This window comes from Solenopsis invicta, chromosome 13, assembly GCF_016802725.1.
Source record: "Solenopsis invicta isolate M01_SB chromosome 13, UNIL_Sinv_3.0, whole genome shotgun sequence".
NCBI lineage: Eukaryota > Metazoa > Arthropoda > Insecta > Hymenoptera > Formicidae > Solenopsis > Solenopsis invicta.
This window is the reverse complement of record NC_052676.1, coordinates 1,134,977-1,149,494: the sequence shown is the minus strand read 5'-3', so window position 1 is coordinate 1,149,494 and position 14,518 is coordinate 1,134,977. Positions and strand designations below refer to the sequence as shown.

Sequence of the window (14,518 nt, the reverse complement as noted above, 5' to 3'; positions counted from 1 at the left end):
ATATATATACACACAAACACACACACATCAGAAATTACCTTGAAAGAAAGTTAATTATGCAGATACATATCGCGATGTTTATCCTTTTAAATTGAAGGTGATTTAAAGGGAAAAAAGAACCTTAATATCGCGATTGACCCAGGGTGTAAATCGCGGACTTGTTTATCGGATCCGCGCCGATTTATTTCTACTTTACATAATATTTAATTATAAGAGGGGGCAAGAAGAGAGAGAAAGGGGGGGAGGGCAGATAAGAAGGGAGAAAAAGAAAAGAAGAGAGCGACCATTAAGGCGGCATTTTTATTTGCGCACGACAGTGTCGGGACTCCCCCTGACACTATTTATCACTTTATGGCGCGCATACTCGTGAATGGGTTCAATATTTTCGGGATATCGAAGGAGGAAGCACGTACCAGACGCATATCTTCCGCCGCACGACGGTGAAACACTGACTCATCTCGCAATTCGAGGACACGATTTATCGTCTTGCCAGAGAAAATTCAGCTCTCATGAATATTTATCGCGCTCGTCGTGTGCAAAAAAAAATTATTTTTTTTCCTCCGGTTTGCTCCCCCCTCCCCGTCTCTTTACGACATGCATGTTCCTCTTCTCTCACCGATGTATGCACGTACGAAGGGGTCATGTACTTCCACGTACAAAAATTGGGACAAGGCTCTCGACTCATTAATAAAACTTTTATTACAAGGAAGATTATTTTCAATCATTGGTATCTTATTTTCAAAACTTAAAATATTTAAGTATTTAATTATTTAACATAAGGTTAGGTTTCTTTATCAAATAAAAGTATAATTTTAGTTTTACATCCTAATAAACTTTACCTTATATTACATGTACTTATCATTTATTCGTTGAAACTATAAGTCATGCTAGCATGTCTAGAATTTGTTTATTTCTGTCATTCTCCTCGCGAGCGTGTTTTCTTTTTTTTTAATTAATTAAGAAACGGCAGTTAATTTCACACACGTGACAGTGTGTGAAATTCGATTTATCTTTAACGAGCGTTTCTTGAAGATAATTAATGCATAAATAATTAATGACTACGCGTATTCGTCAACGAGAATCCGATTCCTGTTCAGGAATCGTCAAGCGCTTTCTTAGAATTCGTTAGACCGTGAAGCACAATCGCGCGCCGCGAATACGCAAATACTGTTATAACGAGGAATTAAGGATAATCTTAGGGGGGAGGAGGGATATGGCGCGGTGCGGCGAGGCGCGGCTGAAGCGGACCGCTGGAGAAGGCCCCGAAAAGACGGCGGGCCCCGAGAATTCCCGGCGCTTAACTGTACATTATCGTTATACTCCTTCTTTTGGTCATTGTTCGAATTAAGGGTCAGCCCGCGTTCATAAAATTGCCGAGGCCTACTTTGACTCCGCGCACCGGACTTTCACGTCGTTAGTTCGTACCCTTATTTTCTTGATAGCCGGCATCGCAACGGGGCGGCGAAACAGGGTGAAAAAATTGACGAGGTTTTCAGCCAGACACGACGATTTCAGCCAGCTCTCAGAAAGTTTTGTTCAATATAAAGTAACAAAACACGAATAAATAGTAAGTAATGAAATAATAAATATTAACAGTAATCACGTGACTAACTCATAAATGTGGAAAATAAATTTGGGTTATGATTTATAATTTATAACGCCTATAAGCGTTACAATATTCCTTGACTATTATTAAAAATCAAAATAATCTTAAAATAATATTCCGAGAATATTATACAATCTTTTTAATATTATTTTAACATTATAGGAATATTGTACTAATGTTATTTGTCTGCTTCATATAATATTCATGGTATATTATTTCAATATCCGCGGATATAAAAATATTCTACGAACATTACTTTTCTTCAAAATTAATGTAAATTATTAATCAAATATTGATAAACTTTATAATTACTACACTTAAAAGCTGTAATATTCTCAATAATTTAAAATATTATAATAAATATTGTAATATTATTTACATCTTAAGATGTAATTAAATCATCTAATCAAGTTTTATAAGATTATATATGTACATATGTTGTATGTCATGATCCAAAATTTTCCACTCGTGAGTTAGTAATCACGTGATTATTATCGATTAATACTTATTTTTCATTATTTACTGTTTAATCATGTTTGTTACTTCTCTATAAGATTTACAATATTAATTTATATTAATAAAAAGTGGTCATGTGTCCACTCTTGATAATATTATATAATATAATATAAATTCATATAATATTATCAGGAGTGGACACATGACCACTTTTTATTACTATAAAATAATATTGTAGACCTTATAAAGAAATAACACGATTAAATAGTAAATAATGAAAAATAAGTATTAATCGATAATAATCACGTGATTAACTCACGAGTGGAAAATTTTGGATCATGATTTACAACGTATGTACATGTGTAATCTTATAAAACTTGATTAGATGCGAAGTATAATAACGGAATAAAACGGTGACGATAAGCAGACGATAAGTAGACAAAAATATTTCCCTCGCTTTCTTCTTATCTCGCTGCATTGATACTAACTGTTCCAGCATAATTAATATACCGTAATATTAATGACGATAGCGCCCTGATGATTAACGTCGTCCACGATGATTTATCTGCAACCGGATATACATTAGCTTTTTTTTATCGCGTCGATGATGAAGGAGCGTTATCGTTTCGGTTCGTTCGATCTAGATCCAGAAAAAGCCGGCAGGAAATTCGATAAATAGGAGCGCGCGAGGATCTCGCGCGGCGATTGAAAGGCGTATCTCGCAATCGAGCGTAGCCTGTAATTAACCTCCAAGGACGTTGCAACTATTTTAAAGTAGGCAAATCCCGATCCTGATATCGCCGCGCCGTGCCTCAAACTCGCCGACCGATGCTGACAATATTGCTCGAATCATCAAGCGCAAATCAGATTATTCTTCAGATTCTCCACGTATTTAAATAGAAGCAGGAGTTTTCAAGTCAAGGCACACGGTTAATGCGTAGTAAAATAAAAAATAGGTAATTGTGTATTAGAATGTATCGTCTTGTGATATTGCTGCCCGATAGTACTCTCTAGCGGTGTACCCTTATATAACTCTCGACAGTGTGCTGCAGCATTTCAATAGAATCGCATTGTATTCGATTTTATTCAATTTCTAAGACCCTGCGCACAAAAGAGAAATACTAGATATAAGGAATAGAAATTGAAATTTTAGTATAGAATCAGTATTCTTAATGAATATTAAACATAACGTAAATTGTTATTTTTTATCTGCAGTATTTATTGAGAAAATTGATTCTAAAATTTTTGCGCCCTACAAACGCTACAATATTAAATAATACTAAATATAATAATATTCTTGAAACATAAATTAATACTAACAAAAAGTGGTTATACTATATGCCCACTTTTAATAATATTGTATAAATATTATATGAGAAGTAAATAATATTACTCTTCAATATTTTTAAGTATCGGGAATATAACTTTTAAATGTAATAATTGTAAAGTTTATGAATATTCTATGCATAACAATTTACATTAATTTTTTATCAAAATAATATTCGTAGAATTTTCATATTCCACGGATATTGAAATAATATAAAAAATAGTGAATAATATTTTCAAAATATTTAAATTTTTAATAATATTTAATATTCTTCAGGAATATTGTAGCACTTATAGGGTTCTTATTCTTAATATCTAATATTCCTCTATCGTGCACCTTATTCTGAAGATATCAGAACCTTTTCGTGCACAAAGACATTGTTGCGCTTCGTGAGACGGCTCTGTGCGAAGATCCTTGAAACAGGATATCCGCGTCGTCGATCCCGAGGTACGTCAAAAAAAGACGTTACGGACGATGTATCGTGGGTCTAATAAAAAAAGAAAAAGGAGGCAATTGGTAGCGCGCGCCGATCGTAACGGGGCTCGGCCCCCGAGAAGTTCCTTTATTTATTTCGTTGCACACGCGTTATCCTCGTCCTTGAGGGAAGAACGGCCCATGAGTAACGATCAATGTCGTTGATTGAGTAATCGACTAGCGGTACCGAGATCGATCCTTCCAAGCGTGCTTCGCTTCTTGTCTCGCGGTCGTTAAAAATAAATTCGCTAATATATCAGATACAAAAAAAAAAAAGAGAAACGAATCACAGTCGCTAAATGCGCGACACTTTCGATCACTTCTGTCCCGGACTTGGTTTTTGCATTGGAAAACCACGTCAGAGGCGGTTCGACATAAATCTCGTTCAGTGTATTCAGAATATATATACTTTAACAGACATCTTTTATTCTCATTTAACAATTATACTTATTGCTTGACGTCTTGTTCAAGAATATTTTGGCTATACGAGCTAAAAGTTGTCGAAATTTAAAAACTGAAGACTTCTTTAGGTTTATTTTTTTTTAAACAATAAAAAAATTTAGTCGCAAATGCCCGAATTGCGACCCTGAAACTAGCTGCAAAGAAAGAAACGATGAAACATTTGATTTATAATGATTTTTGCAGCGAAAATTACCAAATTTTGCTGCAATTTTAAATAAATGGACTTGAATAAATTTTAGCATGAATATTTATTAAAGTTTTATTATATAGTATATGTAAAAATTTTCCCCGTCAAATTTGCAAATAAGTACTGCAAAACGCGATTTTACACAAGAATCAAGAGTAAACAAAAAATTAAATGATAACTTTTAGACTTTAGACCAATAAGTAGATTGTGCTCAAATTTTACACAGATACTCTAATGTACTGTTAAAAAATTCTATAAAATTTTTATATTTTTGGTAATGTTTTAAATATGACCCATACATGTCTCTCTCCTTAATATATGAAATTGCAAATTATTATTTAATATTCATATACATATGACATATGACCCTCTCTCACCACGTTACAACGTTAGACGTTTCTACTCTGTCTTTGCCGATTGTTATCAATTAATTCACGAGGTTACGCACGTGTTCGGTAAACGGTATCGCTTTTCTAGAGAGAAAAAAAGAACGGCAATTCCTTTATTGATGACGTCCGTAAATGGATTACGCGACGATCGATATTTACCGTAAGCGTTGCAATCGCGCAGGTTACGCGATCGCATTACAGATGAAGACATTTGCATTGCACAATCGCGATATGCGAGCGGCGAAACGGGAAAGAGACTTGATCTACATTTAATAGTCTGATACGACACGGTTGCTAATTGCCCGCGCGAACTATGTTATCATCGCCCGTTATATAAATGCACACCGCAGATTCCGAAGAGTGTCGCAATAATCCGAGTCTGGACGTAGTGTATATATATATATATATATATATATATATATATATATATATATATATATATATTTATATATATATTTATATTTATATAAATATATATAAAAACAGAAAAATAAATACATAAACAAAATTCGAGGAAAGTCTTTAATTCAAGAATTCGAAAAGTCATTTGTCAGAGCCAAGCCGATCGGAATCGAAAATTCAAAGGTCGCGAGATTTTTACGAGCGCTACACATTATACACTGGACACAGTCGGTTGCTCGTATACGAAAGCGTGGATGTATCTGTCTTGGTGTGTTTAAGAGATTGACGGTTTAATCTTTTCCTCATCTCTCGTGTGGTAGTTCTTACTATGAGCACACGCATACGCACGAGCGCACATAGACGAGCAGTGTGCTTCGCGTGTGCACGCGCTCGAGCACTTTTCTCAGGTGTCTATTTAGTGCTCACGGCGGCATGGAAAGTATCTCTCTCTCTCTCTTTCGTGCCGAAACAGGTCGCGAGAAATATCAGGCTGGAAACTCGTTCCAAACGAAATTTTCGTCTGGCCGCGCTACGAGGAAATACACGAGGTGTTTCGAAATGTATTGCTGTTAACTCGGTACATAAACTCCAAATAGTAATAACATCATGTCAATATTATGTAATTTCCGATTCAACAATATGATTGTTACGTACGACACGCATTATATTTATGTTATTTTGATTGAGAAATTGTAATAGTAATGTAATATTAATGTCACTGTTAGTTGATGTTCACGGGAATTCGAAGGAAACAGTATCTGAGATCATCAGCACGATTGTGATAAAAATAAAATTTCTCATAAAGTTTAAGAAATACAGTGACAAGATTTCTCCGTCTTTTAAATATTTTTTTATTCGTATGTACTTTGAAAAAAGTGTTTTTCAAGAAAATATAATGTAGTAAACGATATAGGCCAAATAAAACAAGCAAATAATTAGATATTAAAATAAGATGTTTTAATCTTTAACAAAAAGTACTAAGGGTACGTTTTGATTTCATAGTCCTCTTCAGCACGCATAAAAATTGATTTGATGATATCGATTTCAATAACTTGATTATAAAAACGTTTTGTCGCTTTTAGATATAAAAAGCCATGTTACAAGTAATGCCAACGGTAAAAAATCAAGATAAGTCATATTATATTTTCTTCTCAATTTATATAAGAACTTAATATACATATATATGTATCTTTGAGAAGAAAGTAGGGAAATAAAAAAATCGCAGGAGATAATATTAAAGGAGATTAATGACTGAACTGCAGAATTAAAATGGCGCGATTATGAGACGGTAATAAAAACAGCGTAAGGAGAAAGAAGGGGAAAAGGGGTGCTCAAGGCCGAGTGGCAACGCCACTTCATAAATACGCGTACCCGTGACACTTGTTCCGGCGATTTAGGAATTTGCATGATCGAGCGCACCTAATGCACACACGTGCAGCCTCCACACAGATGCACGCCGCGTATAAAGTCCACTCGAGACTAGTTATCGTCGAGAATAAGCAACCGCTAATACCGGGACGGCCTTAATACGACTTTAATGCACCTCGCAGGCGTTCACCCCGCAATATTTCCCTCCTACCGGCGACATTTCCACTTTACTTCGAACGAAGAAATTATGTCAACGGTTTTTCGGTATCCTCGCGCGCGGTTGCGCCTTCTTGCGAAATCGATAAACGCGAGATAGAAAACCAGAATCCCCGGAATTCAGACAGGTGGTGTTCCGGCGTTCCGTACAGCGAAATCGATCACCGTACTCCGATCGATTCCGGTGGAACAGGTATATCGACTTGCTCTTTTTTCCTAGAGCGCGCCTAGCTTTGTCCTCTAACTCTAATAGACGATAGATATTGTTAAAAATCGGCAGCAGAATTTAATGTAATGTAATGGAGATTTGTAAAGTAAATTTCAAGCAGGTACACATTAAAAACGTTTAATGTAAATTTAATGTAAATTTAATGTTGTCAAAAGTTCACTAAATTTCATGCACATGCTTTTCAGTTATAGATACAATGTATATTAAATTGAAATGTATTTCTCATTTCTCAAAATGTCATGAAATTTAATGTTTTAAGTTACATTAATATACATATAATATACATTACATTTCATGACATTTTTAACAGCTCACTATTGAACTACACAATGTTCAAAAGATCTAAGATTCGCAAAGTCCAATATTTAAAAAAAACCTAAAGCTCTAAAGTCTCGAAATCCGATTATATATATATATATCACAATTATTTAAATTTAAAACTTTAAGGATAAAATTCGTAAAAAGTTCAACATTTCAATATAATTTTAAATTTATAAGGGATAATACCTAAAGGAATCTTGGATTTAAAACATGCTTGTCCACGTTCGTCGAGCGAAGAAGTTTTACCTTCATCTGCTCATGGCGCCGTATCTCCTTCTTTTTTCTCTCTTCCTCCCTCTTTCGTTATAAGATTTCCGTTGTGTATGGGACGCGGTAACACGTCGTTATATCTCCCCTAACGATAACAACCAACCGCACGAATAACACATTCGCGATGTTCAGTGGAAAGTCTTGGCGAAGCGATGAATTGAGGAAAGTGTCCCAAGTCAAATACAGGGGTCCATGTAAAAAATACTCAAACTTTACAGCGATAGATTTCTAAGAATTTATGAGACCTACCTTACGGATTCTGAAGTCAACAACACTTTGCAACAGAAATAACACTCGGTAACACTTGGCGAAGATTCGAAGATAGTGGGAATTCGAGATGGAGCCGAATGCAGATGATCGGAAGACTAATCGAGGCGGAGAAAGTTCAAGACTTCGAAATTCGGAAAATTGAAGACCGAATCGAGGATCATAGAATCCGAGTTTTTAGCCTTTGCTCATACGTGGCGCCCTTTGTATTCCGAAATAAACGGCCGACACACAATGGCAACCGTGGAATTTCGTATGCGGACAGGAGGACACGAATTCCTTCGCTACCAAAGACAGGAACAAAACGGATGTCGAGCTGATTTTAAATGCACCCTGCGTAGTCCCTCTCATCTCTCTGTCTCTCTTCCGTTCCACGGCGATGCAAACGCTGATGCATCTTTTCGAGAAGCTCGTTGCTCGATCTCTTACAAACCACAATGAGACTTTTAAAAATCTTAGGTTTAAGAGAGAAATGCAATTAAACAGGTTAAATAAGGTACTTAATAATTAGATTCACTTAATTTTTTTTTTTAAACTCTACTCCTCAGGATACTGAAATAAACTAAGCAAGAATAATATATTTATTTCAATCACTCATGCAAAAATCTTCTACATAGAATATTTATAAATAAACAAAATTAATATTTTTAAACTCTAACATTAAACCTTATTATATATGCTTATGAATATAATAAGGACCAAATCAAGGACCCTTAGGGTTTACTCTACTGTTAAACATTATAATTAAATATTTTTAATTCTGTTTTTAATATTCTTTTAATTTTTAGGAATTTCTAGCCATTTTTTTTGTGGATGCAAATTTAACTTCGCTTTATCTATACTTTCGATAGCACATCTTTTAAACATATATTCTTTCTTCGCGTACAATTATTTGTATTAAATTCACACATTGTCAAATTATTCTATCCTGCGTAATATAAAAAAAATTAAAACTATAAATGAAGCTAAAATTTCTGGAGTTAAAGGCTAAAAATATCTTTCTTCTTCAGTGTATTATCCCGCAATTGTACAATAACACACAGTATAGGCATATCAAGATTAAATGTGTTACTTTTTTCATTAATCAAACGGAGCTTTATTTCAGAAATCGTGTTCGGGCGAGCGTTTCGTGAAATAAACGGCGAAGAAAGCGAGTCTACGAGTCGACGGCGATTTCCCGAAATTCCGACGCGTTCAATTAAAGCATCGGACATAATAACGCTCCGCTTTCTCTGATTTTGGCGCTGCCGGAGCGAAGCGTTGCTCGCCTCTCGGAAGAGAGATCGTTAATCGGGAGAAACAAACGAGGAAATAAAATTCGTAACGAGGACTAATTACAATGCCGAGTCGCGTTGCTGGTTGCGCGGTGACTTCCGTCGTCTTCTGACAAGTCACACCGCATGCACGTACGCATGTGTACACACGACAAACACAAACGTACGCACGTGCCTCCGTCTTTAAGCGGATCAAGCGAGTCTCACGAAAACATCGAGCACACCTCCGATTCATCGTTGCGCCCATTACGTTTTAACACGACGCGACGTAGTCCCAAGAGTGAAACGAATATAAAATAATTCACATGCGTGTACGTGTTGGATTTTTTGAAAAATTTCAAGTACACGATTTTTATAGCGTACAGAATTCTTAGAACGCAGAATTTTTAAAGCGCGTACGACATCGTTACAAAATAATGGAAATATTTTTTAAAACAGATATTTAATATGTTAAAATATTGTTTATAAGTGTACTAATATAGTGTTACAAAAAATACTCTTGTGAACAAGACGTTTTATTTCCAGCGACGATCTTTTCAAAGATATTCTTAAGACATTTATTGAAATATGTCAGGAAGTGAGAGAAATTCATATTTCAAATGTGTATTTAAATTATCACGAAAGTGATGGATACGGAGGCTGGGAGAAGTCCAGCCTTTTAGCGTGAGCGATTAGGCTGGAACGCGACAATTTAAAGTCAGAACTGTGGCCTAGAAAAGCGACTCGCACCTTTTATATGTGGATCTAATTGTTAATTAGTAATTAGCGAGTCGCGAGCAATTTCCCGCCTTTACAACGAGCGACTTAAATTCCGAAAATTATTGCGCTACAAGAACTAACGAATTATGCCAGAACACCATTTTGTCTTAGCTATAATTACTCTGTGACCCAAAAGAATTCTCGCCCTCGTTCTTAGAATTAACAATAAAGATTCAAATTTTGTTCGATCTAATTTTAAATTATTTCGTTGAAATATTTCAAGGCGATTTTGAATTATTTCAACACAAAAAGAACGATTTTATAAAGTATCTAAAAATTTAATTAGATACAGATCCATCAACTCATTTTGTTAAACCATCAAAATAATTATGAAAGACATTCAAACTTGATGAGCATAGCTATAAAAAATTGTGACATTCTAGCAGTCAATTTGAGTATACTGCAGTGAAAAAGTTTGATAATAATTAATAAATGTTGAGCAAATTATACCAATTAAATATTTGGTTAACCGTTTCAAAAACCTTCAAACAGAGACTGAGGACTCACAAGATGGAACCGTATCACCTAAGGTGTAAGAGCCTATTCCTATCTTCGTAGCTAGTGTCGATAATATATAGTAAATCCGTTATCTTCGCTTCTAAATTCTCTTGCAATAAACGACAACTTATTAAAGTTATAAACAGTGACCAAGTTAAAATACAGGCTCTATCACTGGCCTCTTATTCATCTTAGTCAAACACCTAGAAGATGAAAAGACCGACTCTTTCGTACATACAAGCTTAAATCTGAAAGAAACTTCAAAGTCGTAATCAAAAACCATTCTACGGACATCAGTGATCTAAAAAACGAGATTAATCTCCATGACCATACGGTTGCTAATATTTGGAACATAAAAAACAGGCAAAAAAAATCCATTGCCAATGTTCATGATAAAACTCTAGCCTACTTCAAATAATAATGATATCCACAAAATAAAAAAATCTCTCCTTCAATGCGGAGTAAAAATTAAAACTTCTCGCCGTAAACGTAAAATTCCCCAGTGCACCAATTGCCAGAGATATGATTTCACACGTAATGAATTTTCACTATCCTACAAAGCTTATCGTAACAGATTTTATACCTAAATAACTCATAAAATAACAATCCGTATGCGAATAGATAACTTAAAAGTTATTTCTAGCCCAAAGTTAAATCACTTTTTAATTTATTCCAAATTGTTCTAATAAAATATTGAATTTCTAAAATTAAGATTTACTTTCCTCCAAAAATATTGAAATTCCTTTCAGAATTGACAGATAATCTTCTGACGTTTGAAGATACGAAGTTGTTTGAAGGATCCAAAGATCGAGTGGCACTTACATCGACGCGGGTATTTCACGGGCTTTTGTTGGAAGTTCGTTTAAAAACAGGTGGATATTTAAAAAGCCACTCCTACTATCTGCGCTCGTCGAACGGTCCATAAATAAGACAATTTACCGAGCATACTCGGACATTGCTCGGCGAAGCGAGAAACCCACTCGATCCTGCGTGCGGTTATGATTCCCTCGGCATAGTTTACCTCAAGTCTCGCGTCTCTCTCTGTCTCTCGTCGAGTATTTGTATCCTTACTTAAATTACTTAACCGGCACTCTCGGAGTGCCCGCCGGGCACTCGACACGCACGCACTTCGCGTGCGAGGAACTCGAATGTCGAAAGCTGTGGAAGAAAAATTGGAGGGGACGATTCTTTCAAGAATTTTATGAGTTACTGACAACGCGACGATTTCTTGCGATTCGCAAAGATACTAATGCTCAAGAGCCTCAAATGTAAGAGTGGAGCGATATCCAAAGAATCTAAGTACAAGTTATCTTTCTCTTTACAATATTTTCATCTTTATTCCTTTATATTCATCTTATTCGTTAACTTGTATTTTTTTTTATATTCGCATTTACATACATATTTGCCGAGTAAACGAAACTTGGCTGCGGAAGTACCTGCTCCTCATTATGCGGGATCCATGCCGCCTTCTTGCGAGATTAAAAACGCGTCAACGCCGGGACGACCTGCACCGGTTACGTAAAGCGATCTCCCGGAACCCCGGAATAAGGAGCAAGCCCTGATACACGAGCGTGTATCACTTTAACCACTGAAGCCGTGCGAGCGAAGCGGAGCGGAGAAGAAAGAGAGAGAGAGGCTCGAAAAACCAGCTCGCTTGCCGTTTCCCATACGAATATGGAAATCGCTTGGTAACGGATGAAACGCATTCTAAACGCGACAAGGATGCATCGTCCGCCGCGCACGTGCCCCATGCACGCGTGCAAGTCTCCGCAGCAGCCGGTCCCCTCACGTGCGGCGCGACGCTAATATTCTTCTCCGTTTCCCAAGACAAAAAAAAAAGGACAAACAATATGAAAATATACAAGAATTTAACTGCAAATAAATTAAAAACAAAATTTTTACGTTATATTTAAAGGAGAAATTTGAGTGCATATTTTCTATTTAGAAAATAAATTTTTCTTCTCCATCCGTTTTTCACACAGTTAAAACACTTATTTCTTAGCCCTATATTTCTAACCTGTGCCTCACAATTTCTGTTATTTGTCTCTAGTTAAAATTTACATCCGTTGTTCCGTATCTACTTCGAGATTAGATAGAGTGTCTCTACTAAAATTTCTAGAGATGACCTATTCTGCTATTCCAAGCAATGTATACTTGATAACGATCCATCGTGTTTCGTTCGTGCACGAACGGAGCCATGAAAAAGTGCAACGGAGCGATATGTAGCGTGGCGGATACATGGCGCGGACTAAACTGCGGTAGAGAAAGATAGAGAGAACAGGAAGAATGCACGTTGTTCCAAATAACGCAAAACTTCTAAAAAAATTTTAACTGCAGGCTCTCTCTCTATTTGCTTCTAAAAAAAAAGAAAAGCAGGAAGAGACAGAGAGAAAGAGAGAGACTTTCCGCCAACGCGAGGAAATTCGCAGCATCTCGGCTAACATCCTGCGCTGCATCCTCTCGTTCCGCCTCACTCTCGAAATCGAGGGCCGCGCAGATCGTTTTCTAACGGGATTTAATGCAAACCGCGATGCGCGGCGCACGAGCCGCAATGCAAATGCGTTTTCCAGTTTTGATGAATTCTGCGATAACGCGAGAGCACGGGCGGGAATATAGAGGTGCAATTCGCCTGACAGCCGCACCTTTAAAAGAGACTTGCAAAAATGCGCGCGGCTTTGTTTGTAAATCGACATGGTTGCGTTTACATTCTGCCAGCTATTTTCCACGGTAGCCGACTCCCGCGTTTAGAAAAGTCGTCATCCATTCGTGTGCAATAAAATAAACAAAGGTAAAATAACAAAAAAGTGGTAGAGATATTTTCCAATACAAAGTGAAATGTGTGTGAGATCTATTTCATGTCCATTCAACAATACACCGAGAAAAAATTTTTTAACAAAACAAATGCATTTTCTTAAAATCATATATTTTGATGCAAGCATTTGTTCGTTCTGTTCAAATAAAAATATTTACTTTTAATTATATAGACACATTAATATATAAGTAGATATATAATTTTGTACTTTTACATTTTTCACGTAAATAATGATTTTATAAATACACTAATAATATTAATAAACTTAATTAAATCGTTTTCTTAAATTAAAAAATAAATCTGATTATCTTAAATGTAAAAATAGTTTAACAGTAAATATTTTTTAGAACTGCAAAAAAAATTACTTGAATAAAAATTATTTCATTTTATTTACATAAATATTTCAATTAAGAAATGTTTAACTTGACTGTAAGTAAATAAATTATTGAAACCAACCGAGTAAATAATTTTTTTGTTGTAAGATATTTTTTCTCAGTGTACGTCCCCGAATTTTAATTATGTAACTGTAGTAACAGAAATAACAAATAACACAAATAACAAAAATATATGAATATTAAAATTTTGATTACATATATTTTTCTTCTTTATTACATATCGAAACAAAGAGTGAGAAGAAACACGAATGAACTGGCGATATTTTTCAATGAAGTAAATTGTTCTTTGTTTATGTTCGCTCGCTTGACCTGAATCCTAACATTTTGCGAGTTGTCGTAAAATATTTAAATATTAATTATCATTAAATAAAACATTATAATTAATGTTTCAAAATTATATTTTTTATAAATATTTAATATTATTATTAAATAAAACAAGTTTAAATATTGTTATTAAAAATGTCTATGTCTGACAATAAGGAAATTTAAATCCCATCAGTAAAACGAGTAGAGATTCTCGCGCAGTGAAGAAGATCGCGAAGACAAGAGAACTAAAAGATTTGTCGGAGAGCAGTCGGCATCTCTCTCTCCGTCACGGTCGCGTCCCGCGTGCCTGTCGTATCGGAGCGATCTCCATTTATTTCCCCCGATCCGCGAACTTTACAATGCTGCCGATTTCGTAAGTGTAGCGTGGCGATCGCGAAAAGTGTTTCAACGCGTTTACGCGCGCGTGCAGCGGGAATTGGGCCGAGCATCCGCTTCCCTCGATATAAAAGAGACGTCACGACGCCGCCGGTGCCGCTGCC

The 14,518-nt window shown here is 35.7% G+C and overlaps 1 protein-coding gene across 1 annotated transcript in view; it reads left to right on the top strand.

Moving 5' to 3' along the window:
* Positions 1-14,518, top strand: part of LOC105199564 (zinc finger E-box-binding homeobox 1) — a 46,742-nt gene that overhangs the window by 21,352 nt on the left and 10,872 nt on the right. The window lies entirely within an intron of this gene.